Below are 17,064 nucleotides of genomic sequence, written 5' to 3' on the forward strand. Positions count from 1 at the left end.
GTGGTAATTCTAATCTATTAGGCTAAGTAATGGTATTAGTTGTTAAGAAAAATGGTAATAATAGTTTCCATATAACTCTTCTGGACCATTTCCACTGGTCCAAAATGTTGTATGTAATCCTATGTAACAACCACTGTAGGTGTTTATATCCTAATTTGTTCATGCTTGCTCCTGCCCGCAGACATAATTATCCAATCCCTATGTACTTATTTACTTAATTTTTCCATTTTTTATCCCTTTCCCAAATCTTTCCCTTTACTTGTGTTAATTCTCTATTTTCCAAAAGTAAACAAAAAAAAAGACATTTAGACTAGGGGTGCTTACGTTAGCAATATTACTGTGTTGATGAGAAGAGCAGTATAAATCATTAGGAGAGTCATCTAAAGTCTGCTCGCATTGGGGTTATATATACAATCCATTTATTCCAGATTTGATAAAATTTTTCTTTTTGAATTCTCAGGGAATAAGTCAACTTTTCCATTTTAAATATTTCCAAGATAATTTTGTGCCAATCTTCTAATGTAGGTGGTATTGGATTTAGCCACTTTCTAGTGATTGATTTCTTACTTGCCGCTAAGAGGGCCTGCAGCAACTTTATATCTTCTTTCTGTTCAAGAAACCAATACATACCCCAAATAGAGCATCTCAAAGTTCAGAGGTATCTGGGACCTAAGTACCTTCACTAATGTTCTACGAATACCTTCCCAATATAGACTTAATTTAGGGCAATCCCAGAAGATATGAAAATGATTTGCCCCCTTGGAGCCGCACCTTCTCCAACATGTCACATTTGTATCTTTATATTTTTCCTGATATGGGGTCTTGAAGTATCTTATAATGTTTTTCCAACAATGTATTCTCCAAGTCAAAGAATTAGTCGAGGACCATTGAAAGCTGCAGATTTTCCCCCAAGCCTCCTCTGAAAGTACCAACCCCGCTTCTTTCTCCCACTTCTCTTTAATATACAGTGTATTTACATTTTTAGCATGGGAGAGTGCATTATATACTCGAGAAACTGATTTACTAGGTATTGAACTGCAAGCCGAATTCAGAATCTTGAAAAATTCTAATTCTACTGTTGATAGGTCTGTATATCTACAACTCTGGTTAACATAGTTTCGTACTTGAAGGTACCTAAAAAAGTCATTATGTTCTAGGCCATGTTTGTCCTGCAGGATTTGGAAACTTTGTAATACTCTTTTATCTATAAATGAGAGGTAGGTTGTAAGACCTTTCTTTATCCATAACTCAAATCTTTTATCTCCTCTGTTGGGAAGGAATTCGGTATCATATGCACACCATCTAAAGAGTTTTAACATGTTATTAATTCCACATGAATTAACCACCTTCTGCCATACTTTTAATGTAAGATTTATCCAACTGTTTTTAAATTTTTCCAACTGGGCCATCAATCCTTTGTCAGCTATTGAGGCCTGTAGAGGAAAACTGACAAATAATCCAAATTCTATTTCCTTCCATCTAGCCTTATATTCTCTATTACACCAATATAATAGAGGGGTTATCTGTGAGGCATAAAAATAATTTCTCAGGCAAGGAAGAACCATACCTCCTCCTTCCTTCCCTAACTGTAAGGTGTTATATCGAATTCTAGGTTTCTTTCCTTGCCAAATGAAGCGGGAAATCCATTTGTTCCATTCCCTGAATTGATTATCATCCACCTCCACCGGTAAAGTACGGAAAAGGTACAATAACCGAGGAAGAATATTCATTTTTATAGTATTTATCCTTGAATTTAAACTTAAAAAGTGGATAAGATTCCATCTATGTATATCTGCTTTTATCTCTGAGATTAATGGCCCATAATTTACCTGTGACAGTGTTGAAAGATCCTTCGGCAGGGTTATTCCTAAATATTTTAATGATTTAGCTTCCCACTTAAGATCGTATGTATCCTGCAATTTTTTGGATGGTGTATAATTTAGGGACAGAACCTGCGTTTTCTTTACATTTATTTTATAACCTGATATTTTCCCAAAGTCATCCAACAGTGTAAACAATGCTATAAATGATTTTTCTGGTTCACTCAGATAGACCAAAACATCATCTGCGAATAATGCCATTTTCTGTTCAATCCCTGCCACCTTGATACCTTTTACGATTTCGCTCTGTCTTATTAGTTGGGCAAGCGGTTCAATATATAGCGCAAAAAGGAGAGGAGAAATTGGGCATCCCTGTCTAGTGCCTCTCTCTAAGGTGAAGGAGTCAGAGAGGTCTCCATTTATCTTAATTCAGGCTGTAGGGCTGTCATATAGAGTCTGAATTAATAAACTTTTCTTGAAAGCCGAATCTTCCTAACACTCTGTATAGGAATGCCCAACTAATGGAATCAAAAGCTTTCTCAGCGTCCAATCCTACTACCATTGTCTCTGTCTCGTTCTTATTAACCTGTTCCAATATGTGCAGAGTTCTCTTTATGTTGTCCTGTGTTTGTCTTTGTTGAATAAATCCAGTCTGGTCTAAGTGGATTAGGCCAGGTAAAAGCTTTTCCAATCTGCGCGCTAATATAGATGTAAATAGCTTGTTATCTAAATTAAGAACACTAATTGGCCGATAATTGCCACATTCTAGTTTATCTTTACCCTCTTTAGGAATAACTGAAATAATCGCTTCTCTCCAGGAAGGTGGAGTTTCTCCTCTCTGCAAGATCCAATTAAAGGTGTTAAGTAGTAATGGGGCTAACTGTGACTTCAGGGACTTGTACCACTCTGAGGTAAACCCATCAGAACCCGGGGACTTTCCAGCCTTTAACCTAGAGATGGCCAGTATTGTGTGCAGTTTTGGTCCCCTAATCTGAGGAAAGACATCTTTGCCATAGAGGGAGTAAAAAGAAGGTTCACCAGATGGATTCCTGGGATGGCAGGACTTTCATATGAAGAAAGACTGGATGAACTGGGCTTGTACTCGTTGGAATTTAGAAGATTGAGGGGGGATCTGATTGAAACGTATAAGATCCTAAAGGGATTGGACATGCTAGATGCAGGAAGATTGTTCCCGATGTTGGGGATGTCCAGAACGAGGGGTCACAGTTTGAGGATAGAGGGGAAGCCTTTTAGGACTGAGATTAGGAAAAACTTCTTCACACAGAGAGTGGTGAATCTGTGGAATTCTCTGCCACAGCAAGCTGTTGAGGCCAGTTCATTGGCTATGTTTAAGAGGGAGTTAGATATGGCCCTTGTGGCTACGGGGGTCAGGGGGTATGGAGGGAAGGCTGGGGCGGGGTTCTGAGTTGGATGATCAGCCATGATCATAATAAATGGCGGTGCAGGCTCGAAGGGCCGAATGGCCTACTCCTGCACCTATCTTCTATGTTTCTATGTTCAGTTCTTTGACAGTTACTGGTTCTAATAAACTTTCATTTTGTAAATCTGTAAGTTTAGGTAGATCTAAAAAATTCAATACACTGTCTATATAGGGCTCATTGGGGGCCCAGGGTTGGGAGTACAGCTCTCGATAATATGTTTCAAAACTCTCTTGAATTTTCCCTATTGCACTCTCCACAAGCTTTGACTTTGGATTCTTTATTTTATGAATTGTATTGTCTGCTTGTTGTTTTCGTAATTTATATGCTAATAATCTAGCTGATTTACCTCCTACTTCATAATTCTTTTGTCTCAGGTAAAGAAAATTTCTTTGAGTTTCCAACGTATAAATATCGTCAATTTCACTTTACAATTTCCTAATTTCCTGTTTTCGATTTGAATTACTTTTGTTGCTATCTACAACTTGAAGTTGTTTTAATTTTCCTTGAATGTCTGCTAATTTTTGTGCATTGATTTTTTTCATGTGAGTGGTAATGGAAATAATTTTCCCTCTCAGTACAGCTTTCAATGTATCCCATAAGATCACTGGTGATGTTTCTCCCGTGTCATTAAGGTCTAGATATTCTTTGATTTCTCCCCTTAATCTCTCCATTACTTTCAGGTTATTGAGTATATGTGAGTTTAACCTCCATAGTGTTTTCCTCATTTTCCTTTCCAGGATTAGAGACATAGAGACTGGGCTATGATCCGACAGATCAATTGTTGCAATATTACAGTTTTTTATCCTGAGTCTATCTGTATTAAAGATAGAGAAATAGTCTATCCTTGAATAGGCTGAATGAGGGAAAGAGTAATGTGTATAATCTTTACTAGTAGGGTGTAATTCCCTGCAGACATCTATAATTCCCAACTCCTCCATCAATGAATTCATTTTCCGAGTCAGAGGTTTATTCTGAGTAACTATTCTTGAAGAATCTAATACAGGATTTAATCTAATATTAAAATCCCCTCCACAAATTACTACCCCTTGAGAACTGACCATTAGGTCAAAAATGTGTCTATAAAATGACCATTCACAACCTGGAGGAGCATAAACATTCAGCAATGTTATTTCTGTACCTTCTATTCTTCCTGTGATTTTTACAAACCGTCCTTCTTTGTCTTTAGTCTCTGAAATACGTTCATAATTAAGAGTACTTGATATTAAAGTAGCTACCCCTCTTTAGTGACTCAAGTTATATGATGAATAAAATACATGCTTAAAGCCCATTCTTTTTAATTTTCCATGTTCAGATTGGCTCATATGTGTTTCCTGGAGGAAAGCTATTTGTGCCCTCTCTTTTTTCAATTTAGACATAATCTTATTTCTTTTAATTGGATTCAGAACCCCATTAACATTATAGGAAATTATTTTTACCAATTCAGTTTGCATTTTTCTCTAGTAGAAAAAAAAACACTCTCCTTTTCTAACCAAACAGTAAACAATCCCTTCTCAACAGTAAACCAAGACATATAACCACACCCGAGACATTTTTGAAAGTGTAACATTTGAAAATTTTTCCCGACTTCCCACAGTGAGGCCTGAGCACCGACCCGCCTCAGTTCAGAGGGATAACCTCTATCTTCACCGTGTGTTAGAGGGCCCTCAGCAGTTTGAATAATCATAGAGAATTTTCTCCTATTTATGTCTCGACCAAATTGCTATCATTCAAGTTATTCCGCCTAGTTTATTTTCAGTTACCAGTTTTCATTTTACTTTAAGTCCGATTTACTCTTTTCAGTCATTTCTCTTAATTAATCTGTATTCTCTGTACATTCGCGTCTGAATATTTGCAGTTTTTCCTTGTAGTTTGACACTCTGGTTCATGTGGAGCGTCCTCGCCCCACTAACTGCCACGACTTCTGCCGAATCCTCTCCAGTAGCAACTCCGGTTGGGTGATAACTTTAATAGGTAGTCCCCGGTCCGCCAGGTCCGACGTTGCCTCCTCCACCGTAGTGTAAGTTTTTGTCCCTTCGTCGTAAAAGACTCTCAGCCGAGCTGGATACAGGGTCTGGAATCTGATGTTGTTTTCCTTCAGGACTCTCCGTGTTTTCGTATATTCCTTCTGTCTGGCAAGAATCCCCGGTGCGTAGTCGTGGTCTAAACTGATTTTGCAGTTATTCCACATGAAACCTTTCTTTTGCCATGCCCGTTTAAGCACCTCTTCCTTCGTTCTGTAACTGAGAAATCTGACCAGAATCGATCTGCGCTGGGCGCCTGCTGGAGGCTGTGGTGGCAATGTGCGGTGAGCTCTTTCTATCTGTAGGTCTTTTGTGGCCGGTATATCAAGGTTCTCTCTAAGCAGCTTCTCTATGAAGGGAATCATCAATCCAGGTTTACCTTCGGTTCCTTCGGGAACTCCGTAGATCCTCACATTTTCCCTTCTTGAGCGGCCTTCTTGATCTATTAGTTTCCACTGGAGTTGGTCTTGCAGCTTCAGCATTTCTGCTATCATTTCCTAGGCATTTTGTAGCTTCTCTTCAATTCCAACAATCCTCGCTTCGGCTTCATCTATCCGCGAGTTAGTTTTTACTATTTCTCCTTTAATACCTTCCAGCTGTTTGCTGTTATCTTGTCGGAACTCGCGAATCTCTCCGAGAATCAAAGACAGAGTCACCGATTCCCCCTCATTATCTCCGTCCTGGCTTGCCGTGGGGGAGCTAGGCCCGTCGCCTTGCTGCGTCTCTTTATGTTTATCAGCTTTTGGAGCGGACTTTTTAATCTTGTTCTTAGACATCATCCTTGCCCCTTTTATTAATATAGTTATGCAATATTAAGTATTCGTCTAAATTCGATTTTGGGGCAGTTTACCTTCTTTTTTGTCGAGAGACCTTTTCCTTACGCCGCCATTCCCTTGATGACCCAGAAGTCCCCTCTCGGAACTGGAAAATTCATTCTTCCCCCCTTCAGCAATCTACGAATTGCTTGCCAAAATTGATTTCCTGTAAGACCTCTCTTCTTTATTTAAATTGGTCTCTATACACTGACATATGTTTTTTAATAATAATTCTGCTTTTTCAGAGTCAGTAACTGCAACCTTCTCCCCACCATACAAAAACAGTCATGCATCATATTTTCTCACCTACAATTCACCACCCCACCATTTTCTATATCATACCCTAAACTTCCCCCACCTGGATCTATTTCCCAATGCTATCACAATACATTCTCCAACACCTTTATTTTGCCCTTCTCACCACTTTTTTTTTACTATAGCTTGAGCTCTTTTATATTGTATGAAAGATGAATAGGAGTAACACAGCCAAACTTTCATAAAAGCTTTATTCTGCTCCCTTTTCACTCATCCATCCATCAGGGAACAGTTTTCCTTTTATTATCTCCCAATGATCTGGGAATTGATTCGTCAGCTATTGAGTTGAGTACAGAGCACAAGGTATTACTACTCAACTCGATGTACTCCAAAACCAACCAATCAGGAAATTTACTTTTACATGAACTGTCAAATATATCCTAATTTCCGAGGATACGAGAACCTGTCCTCTGATACACATCTATTGCCATTGTACAGACAATAGGAAAATGATCATTCCCTAATGTTGTATCATTATACAGGTCCCAGTTACGCACAATTGCTATATCCTCAGATACCAGCGTTAAGGTCTAGAACAGAAAAAGTGTTGTTAAGTAGATTTATCCTTTCACTTCTACCATCATTCAAGCAACCCAAACACTTTTCTTCCAGAAAGTGTTACGCCATTATCCCGTTCACATTCGTGTCACTACAGCCCCCCATAGTTCTACGAGCATTAAAATCCCCTCAGCATATGACCTTATTTTTCCCATTTCCACCCACACTTTCTGGTATATCAGATGTTAATCTTTCACAAACATTATAAAAATTTATTACCTGTACTGTACTATTCCAACCCCAAATTTCAACCACAATTGACTCAAACAGCCCAATCTCCAAAGCTTTCCCATTGCTATCCCATTTTTGTCAAAGGTAGCCACACCTCCTCCATTAAAGCAACACACATCAAATTTGCTGGTGAATGCAGCAGGCCAGGCAGCATCTCTAGGAAGAGGTACAGTCGACATTTCAGGCCGAGACCCTTCGTCTGTGTGTTGCTTGAATTTCCAACATCTGCAGAATTCCTGTTGTTTGCCTCCTCCATTATCTATTTTCCATTCGTGTCTTATGAGAACATAAATTTGTATCTTAAAAATTAAACAAGATTTCAACCAGGTGCTCTATGTATATAGAGAACCAAGATAATTTGGTACCTTTTCAATGACTTCTTAAATTCTTGACCGTTAGCTAACAGGCTTCTAACATTCCACTGTAAGATTAGAAAAACAGATAACAACTCTTCTTTGAAGTCTGAATATTATCTACTCCTCCATTTAAAGCATCATTATAAACTTCTGGAATTGTCTTTTATCTCTAGATGTTTCTCCGCAACTTATAATTTTATTTTTTTTCTGTCCTAATTTAGTTTGCCCTGTACAATTTACTACATCTGCCATGAAAGTGACAAAGTTTATCAGCAAAGAGAATCCTTTGTTATACAATCATACACTTTACACACTGTCTTTAAACTATGTTCTCAAGGGTTTCAAAGGTACATTTAATGTCAGAGAAATGTACTGTATACAATATACATCCTGAAATGCTTTTTCTTCACAACCATCCATGAAAACAGAGGAGTGACCCCAAAGAATGAATGACGGTTAAGTGTTAGAACCCCGAAGTCCCCCTCAGCTCCCTTCCCTCCCACGCATAAGCGGCAGCAAGCAACAATTCCCCCTACCCCCACCAGCAACAAAAAAGCATCGGCACCCACTACCAATCACTCAAGCACGAGCAAGGCGACAGCAAAGACACAGACTTGCAGTAGTCCAAAGACTACATTGTTCACCCAGCGTTTGACATACCACAGGCTGTCTCTCCTTTCCTAATAAGGGAGAAAGATGTGTGTCTGTTTCATAGTGAGAGGGTAGACATAACAAACAACACACTGGTTTATGATGTTAAAAGTCCGCTGAATCGTTTTTTCCAAGCTCTGTACTCAAAGCTCTCGAGTCTCTGGGCACACAGCCTTAGATCTTCAATCTCCTATGACGCACCAATCTTCTGCTTGGACACTGACTTCTGATCACCCCTCCCCCACCCCCCGCATCTCCAGAGCCATGAAAACTCAGTCCTCCAAAGGCATGCGGAGCTGTTAGTTCGAGCCCTTAGTGTGCTGCACAACGACCAGTTATGAAACCCTGAGAACTGGTCCCATTCCTGCAAAGAATCATAGTCTGTGTTTAACTCCAGGTCAGGGTCTTTAAAAGAACCCTGAAAGGGAAAAATAGAGATATTAAAGATGAAAATAGAGCTGTTTCCAAAGATGCAAGCAAAGCAGTTGCTGTAAGGCACCATTAACCCTCCTAAACTCCTCGACAATTGTAACAATTTAGCCTAACACCTTCTCCATAGTTGCCATAATCATGTTCTCCACTGATCAACTACACCACATTTTATCCTTATATGTCATTGCTACACTACCAAACCTCTACCATTGAAAACTTCTCAGAGGAGGTGGAACTTAGACTCAAACCATACAACTCATATAACCTAAATTAACCCTAACCAGCTACTTTTGTCCATCAAATTTAATCAACACCTATAAACTTCACCACAAAACCCTTCTAAATGTTTAGCATTCACAACTCTTTCTTCCCACTGAATTATTTTAAACATTTTCCATGAATACTTCTCCATACAGTTCTTCTTCTTCTTCTTTGTTTTATGTCGGTTGGCAACCAGTTTTTCAGTGAATTACCACCACCTGCTAGACTTGTAGTGTTCCAACCAAATATGTCGTACAGCCTGTAGTTCTCTATTAGCATCACTCTGTAGTTGCAATTCCTCATGAATGCTTAATGCACTCATTAGATAATGCCGCAAACTGCTATTCTTCCCTAATTTTGTCACATGTTTTCATGTAGTTGCATTACCTCAATTACATTGATTTCATCTGCATCACTTGTAAGACTAAAATCGTCACTAAAGAATAGTAATTATCCCACGCTATATTTTTAAAATTGCTGTTTTTCCAAGTCTATCTGTTTTTCAGGTTTTCTTTTTCTTGGATCGTAGCCTGCAGTTGTTTACTGAGACCTTAGAGTTCTTCTTCATTTGCTTCCATGTTTTCATTTTATAATCTGAATGTAGATAATTCACTTTGCAACAAATTCCTTTTCCTTTTGTATCCTTGTGATAATTTCCTCCATTTTCCAATCTCTTTCCAACTCACAGTTGTTCTTGTCGGGTACTTCTATTTGTTGTTGGAGTTCTGTACATTTTCCCTGGGCTTCAACCATAAAATCTGAGGATTTTCCTTAAGTTCTGAAACATATTTCTTAAATTCTTGACCATTTGCGATAAATATACTGCCATTAAGATTCCATCTCCCCTGCCTGTGAACTGGTGGATCCTCCATTCAGCATTTCTTTGACTTCTTCCCCTAATCCCTTTAATACCAAGATACTTTTCTGCAGACTTGACCATAATTTTAATTTTTTCAGTTCTTTTGCTTGTTTGCGCTGAACAATTAATTGCATCCACCATAAAAAGTACAAAATCCTTTTTACTGATTAATAGTGTATCCTTATCTTTCATATTACAGCCCTCACAATTCACCAGTTTATTAGTCCCTGTATTTGTTTGCTTGACAGCCTTTTTTCAGCAAATTCTTTCACTGCCTCTGCATAACTGATTCCTTGAGTTCTTTTACATATTGTAACTCAGCCGCCTTCTTACTATAAATGCACCCTGGGTAAGCTGCGCTGTGTTCCTCGCCATAATTGCAGCATTTCAGCCTAGCTCCTGCTTCACATTTCCCATATTCATGTTCTCCAGTGCATCTCCTACATCTTTATTTTCCTCTGCAGACCGCCGCAATGTGCCCGAATTTCTGACATTTATAGCATCTTAAAGGCAGTGGTATATATATTCTAACCACATAACACATATACCCTATGCAGGCGTTAGTCAGTAATCTCTCTTCATCAAAGTTAATCATTACCGATAAACTATCACATTCTTTCCTGTTTCTTGTAACTTTCAAACGTTTGGCCTCAATAATTTTTGCTCCTTTTATGTTCTGTTTAATCGCACCCATAGTAACTTTTGTTGGTATCCCCGAAATAACTCCTCTAGTCCACTTTCTATTGTTGGGTATTGAGCATTGTACTTCTTTGCCGTCTATTTTACTTAATCTTATCACTTTACCTTGCTGAGCACTATCCCAACAAATCACTAATAGTGATCCATTTTGTAAAATTTTTGCTCTTTTAATCTTGCCTATAATTTTGTTGAGCACCTTCATCAAATGAATTGGGTTCCAATCACCAAAAGACGCCCCGTCTTCACTTAGTTTTATAATTGCTTTAATCTTATCTTCTTTCCATTGTTTTGCTGTACTGTTTTGATCACCCGCTGACTCCTCAGAGTTTGATATCCCGTACCTCTGCTTTCTTTTCTTCCTCTTTCTATTCCGTTCCTCTTTCCCGCCGACCTCCATCTCTTGTTCACTTCCACTCTCGCCAAAATCTTCCTTCAACAGCTTTGCTCTGTCCTTGATGTTCTCTCTCTCCGCCATTTTCCAGTCTACTCGCAACCCTCCATACAGTCCTATTGCTTCACAGACTACTTATATGTACATTTTATCTCCTGTATTCACAACACTGAAATACTCAATCTTTTCAACATAATTAATGTCAGGTGTTATGCATTTGCCAAGTCATATTAACTAATTTCTTATCACTTAACCATCCACAGGCAAATTAAAACAACATTATCTCATTAACATCCTAACTACATTTCACCTTCTAGTTCTTTTTTGAAATTGAATGAAATGACCGTGAAATAAGCATTTAAAAATTTACTCTTTGGAAAACCGACAAAATTGTTTACATGCAGCAGAAAAATGAATGATATACAGAAACTACTATGTACTCTGTTCCTCCCTCCCCCACACCCCAGGTTACGACAGGGCTCTGTTCCTGCAGACTGTTCATAAACTAGATAGTTTACAAGTTGGAAATACAGTTGTTCCCAGACAGAAGAAGGTGCCTGCAACCCAACAGTAGCTTATCCCATTCATCTCCCAAATGCTTGATCATGTGTATGAGTTGTACCTAACATTATACAACAAACATTTTGTTTCTTGAATACTTTTGGGTGTATCTTATGGATTTTGGGCTGCTGATAATGACAGTCACTATTAACATTTCCCTATCATGCACCATTTTTTAAAAAATTGCCTATATTTTTTATTTCAATTCATAATTCATGTCAGAATTACTGATGCCAAGATTCAGGGTAGCATTTTTGTTGGTCCTTAAATCAGACAGATCAGCAATCACAGGCAACTCAAAGAACTTCTAGTGGGATTGGAGAAAATCACATGGAAGGCATTCAAGAATGTTGTTCAGAATTTTCTTGGCAATTACAGAGCTCCAAACTATGTGTAGCTGGTTGACAACATTCTTCAAACATACAAAACCATCAAGTGCAACATATCACTAACGATTCATTTTCTGCATTCCCACTTAGACTTCTCTGCAAATCTTGGCACTGTCAGTGACAAGCATAGTGAAAGGTTTCACCAGGGCATTGAAGTCATGGAGAAACAGTAATCAGGGCAACTGAAATCCACCAATGCTGGCTGATTATTGTTGGGCACTTAAGCGAGAAGCCTCAGACACTGAGTACAAATGAAAATCATCAACAAAACATTTTTAGCTTAGTTGAACTATTGCAAAGTATCAGCCTCTTTATGCAATTAAACACATCATAGTCAATAAAAGTTAATTTATTGTTTCTCCAAACTCCTACGTGACACGAGGAGTCTAAAATTATATTTGTGGTCAGCTTCAAGTGGTCTATCATAATCACAAAAACATTCTGAGGAAGCAACATGTTTGAAAAAAAATAGTTGTCCAGTGTAATTTGACCATTTGTAACCTTGGAAGGGCCTGTACTTGAGAAAGTACAAATTGTGCCCTATAGTTTAAGTTTAAATTCAAATTTTCTTGTTGTCATAGGCACACATACACAAGTATAAATGCGATGAAAATGAATAATCTTTTTGCAGCAGTAGCACAGTGCATTACCAGATGAGGACTAACATAAGCCTACACTGGATGCAAACTCCTAGGCTCGCCACTCGGCCTTGGACTGCCTGCACAACTGCAATTACCGGTCAAGCTGTTGTTTATAGATTACAGCTCTGTGTTCAGCACCATCATTCCCTCAGTACTAATTAATAAGCTTCAAAACATGGGCCCCTGTACCTCCCTCTGCAACTAAATCTTTGACTTCCTCATTGCAAGACTACAATCAGTATGGATCAGAAATAACATTTCCTCCTCACTGACAATCAACACCTGCATATCTCAAGGATGTATGCTTCTCCCACTGCTCTGCTTTCTACACCCACATCTGTATGACTAGGTACAGTGCAAATGCCATCTATAAATTCCCCGATGACCCAACAATTGTCAGCAGAATCTCAGATGGTGATGAGGTGATGTACAGGAGTGAGATAAATTGATAGAGAGGCATAGGTAAAGTAGACAGACAACATCTTTTTCCCAGGGTTGAAATGTCTAATACCAGAGGCGGTGCATTTAAGGTGACAGGGGTAAGGTCAAAGGAGACGTGAGGGGCAAGTTTTTACGTAGAGAGTGGTGGGTGCTTGGAATGCCCGACCTAGTGTGGTGGTAGAGGCAGATACATTGGGGATTTTTAAGACAAGTTTCGATAGGTACATGAATGTGAGGGAAATAGAAGGATATGGACATGGTGCAGGCAGAAGAAATCAGTTTCCTTGGCCATATGATTATTAATTTATTGGTTCACTATAACATTGTTGGCGAAAGAGGCTTTCCCTGTGATGTACTGCTCTGTGTTCTACGTTCTGGATCAGCTAATTGAGTGGCATCCTTAGCAGAAGCAAGAAATTGATTGTGGATTTCAGGAAGGAGTTTCGTTAGGAGCTTGAGGAGATTTTGTATGTCACTAATTACTCCACCAAATTTCTACAGGTGTACCATGGAGAGCATTCTGTCACCATCTGGTATGGAAGGGCCACTGCACAGAATCAAAAAAGGCTACAGAGGGTTTTAAACTCAGCCAGCTTCATCATGAGCACTAGTTTTCCTACTGATGGGGACATCTTCAAAATGCGATGCTTCAAAAAAGGCGATGTCCATCATTAAGGACATCCACCATCCAGCACATGCTCTCTTCTGGCTAGTACCATCAGAGAAGACGTACAGGAGCACGAAGGCACATACTCAATGTTTTACAGCCCCTATCCCTCCTGCTGCTGCAAAACAACAAATTTCATATGTCAACATTAATAAATCTTATTCTTATTCTGATTCTGAGAAGCTGACATAAACTTAAGTTAACATAAATTAACACCCAAACAACAATTCTCAATCTCAAATAAGGCAAACTGAGCTCTGATAGGTGTCAGATGATGAAGCCTATCAGAGTCCAGTTTGGTTGATTGGTGTCACAACCTTGCATTCAACATCAATAAAACTATGGAATTGATTTCAGGAAAGGGAAGTCAGGAGAACATACACCGTTCATCACTGAGTTGCCAGCAATAGAAAAGGTCAGTAGCTTCAAGTTCTTTGGTACCAACAACACAGAGGATCTATCCCTGGCCCACCACATTGATGCAATCATGAAGAAGGCAGTCTACAGCCATAGGAATTTGAAGAGATTTGGAAAGCCACCAAAGACTAACAAATGTCTATGGATATATCATAGAGAGTATTCTAACTGGTTGCAGCACTGCAGGGATGGAGGCTCCAATATCCAGAATTGAAAGATGCACACTCAACATTTTAGGAACACATGCTTTCCTTCTGCCATCAGATTTCTCAATGGTCCATGAACCAGCATTGAACACTACATCATCACTTTGCTGTATTTTACATTACTTATTTTTTATTGCAACTATAGTAATTGTTTTTTTTACTGCTTTGTACTGCTGCCACAACAACAACAAAGTTCATGACATATGCCAGTGATGATAAACCTGATTCTGATTCTGATTCTACTGAAGATTCTAGACAGGTAATAGTAATCTATGAAACCATTAGCTATGGTAACATAGACAGATAGGGTGGTGAAGAAGGTATTTAGTACACTTGCCTTGTCAACTAACATCGAGGCTAAGAAAGGTTTAAGAATGTGAACAGCAGTTTGGTAAGAATTGGATCAAGAAGAGAAAGATCTGACTTTCAAGGGAAAGGTAAACGCAACTCAGGCCATTAACCTGGAAATCCCTGTAAACGGAAGGTAGCATCAGTTTTTAACCAAGTTTCCGCCAAGTTTATGGAGTTAATGCAAATGTCACATATCATAAACTGGCATAGAAACGCCAAACAGAAAGTTTCACAAGAGGTAGTGGATACGGCCCACTCCATCCCAGGTAAAGCCCTCAAAACCATTGAAGCACATCTATGGTGAAGCACTGTCACAAGAAAGCGGCATCCATCATCAGGGACCCCCACCACTCAGGACGTGTCTTCTTCTCACTGCTCCCATCAGGAAGAGGATGCAAGAGCCTTTGGATTCGTACCACCAGGACTAGGAAGGGTTGCTACCCCTCAACCATCAGGCTCTTGAACAAGGGGGATAACTTCACTCAACTTCACTTGCCCCATCATTGTAATGTTCCCACAACCAATGGACTCACTTTTAAGGACTTTTCATCTCATATTCTCGATACTTATTTTTAAAATTTATATTATTATTTCCTCTTTTTGTAGTTGCACAGTTTGTTGTCTTCTGCACTCATTTACAGATAAATGGATACACTTGATTGAGCTGTGAAGAGTGGGCAGAGTCCCTGCTGGAAATGGTTACTGGGCCAAGAAAGAGTTTGACAAATTTAATTTCCAGTGGAGAGCTGAGATAGATAACCAATGAAAGGGACAATTGAAGTTGCTCCAGAGAAGCACAAAAAGAAAGTCTAAGCTCATCTTAGAATGTATCAAACCTGGTAAAATAGTGAAGTGGGAAGCTCAAAGCTTGCTGAAGAATTGGTATATGGCTATTTGGATTGGGTATCAGTGAGGGGAGGTATGAAAGGATGCATGAAATTAGAGTAGAGGCATAGACAAGGTAACAATAAAAAGAAAAGTAGAAATAAAACATTGATTTGAAGCAGCAACTAAAATAAAGACAGGAATGGACACAGTCAGATTTCTATTGCAGATTAGATTGTGTAAATAATAGGGAGATATGCGTCAGATAAAGAAAAAGACAATTGGAGGAAAACAGAATTAAAATCAATGAACCCTTGAATTGATAGATGAAAGGCCAAGTCCGCTTAAGGCTCTTTGACCTGAAATGTTTTTTCTGTTTCTCACCCCACAAAATTGGCCTGACTTGCTGTGTATTTACTACATTTTCTGTTTTCTTATGATAGTCAAACTCATGTGTTTCTTAAAAGTTGTCATACCCAAGGGGTTGGTAGAGGGGATAAGCTCCCACTACCTATTAAATTCTCCCAATGGCTCGTGTCTCAAATAGCCACTGACAACCAAATCCATTTCTGGCCTTCACATATGACTTAGCTACTAAGCCTAGTAGAACTATTTCTACTCACAGGAGAAGAGTCAAAATTGGGCTATAGGCACCTTAAAACCTGTTGTTTCAGGCAGATAGGGCTTGTCAGGCATGATTGACAGCTCATCCAAGAGAAGGAAAACTCTGATCTCAAACCTCATCTGCCTTGTAGCTATACCCACTCATGGGGAAAGCTTTGGGAGTAAACCCTGTGAGAACAGTCTGGAGCTGGAGTCCCAAAGGAAATCCTACGTTGAGTTCAATGCTGACTGGTAATTCCTGCAACACTGCTGTATCAGTCTCTGCCATTCATTTGGATTCATCGGATGCATAGAAAGGGAGAGCTTGCTTCATGGGCAACAGCTTTCTCTCCCAAGCTTGCTTATCCAGACAGCTAGGATGTAACCTCTGTGGTCGACCCCGCAGATCTCACACCAGTCAAAATCATGTCCATGCTTATCTTCTAATGTTACTTATAGGAAGCGCTGACAAGGGTCAAAATAAGATAACCTATGCATTTCTTAAAATAAAGCCAAATGCTATACAATGCATTGAATTAGCATTGTTTAAACGTTTAAGTCCAATGTATCAGTGCCAATCCAAATGTGGCATAAAGCGCTCAAGTTATTTATTTTTCTCTCTGATGATTAGGTGTGGAAAGACATTCAGCAATTTCAGAGGAAAAAGCTCTCTTATGAAAGGATTCTGATTGCAGTGTTTTATTTAGTGTCAGGTGAGAATTACTGAATGACAGTAAATGTGTCGGTTCTCACAAGGAATTTTATGTAACTCTTATGAATCGATGAAATAATAGTCTTACATGGAATCTTTGGATTTTAACTCAAGGCATGTGTAGGTGGGTTTGAGAAATGGGATCTATCCTCACCTTAGCTAAGGGAGTCTGCCAGGCTTTGTCTTGACCTGGTCAGTTTCTCCGAGAAAAAAAAGCTGCCATCTGTACATAACCAAAGGCACAATGTCATGAGGCAGGAGTCTGTTAATAGGAACTGAGGGTCTCAACAGAGTACTACATTTCCCAGGTTTAAAACAAAGGCAATGGGAACTAACTGACGAGGAAAATCATTTTTACAGAATATGTGTGGAATCTGTGTCTACAGAAGAAGGCTTATTT

The sequence above is a fragment of the Mobula hypostoma genome, chromosome 5 (genome assembly GCF_963921235.1).
Source record: "Mobula hypostoma chromosome 5, sMobHyp1.1, whole genome shotgun sequence".
NCBI lineage: Eukaryota > Metazoa > Chordata > Chondrichthyes > Myliobatiformes > Myliobatidae > Mobula > Mobula hypostoma.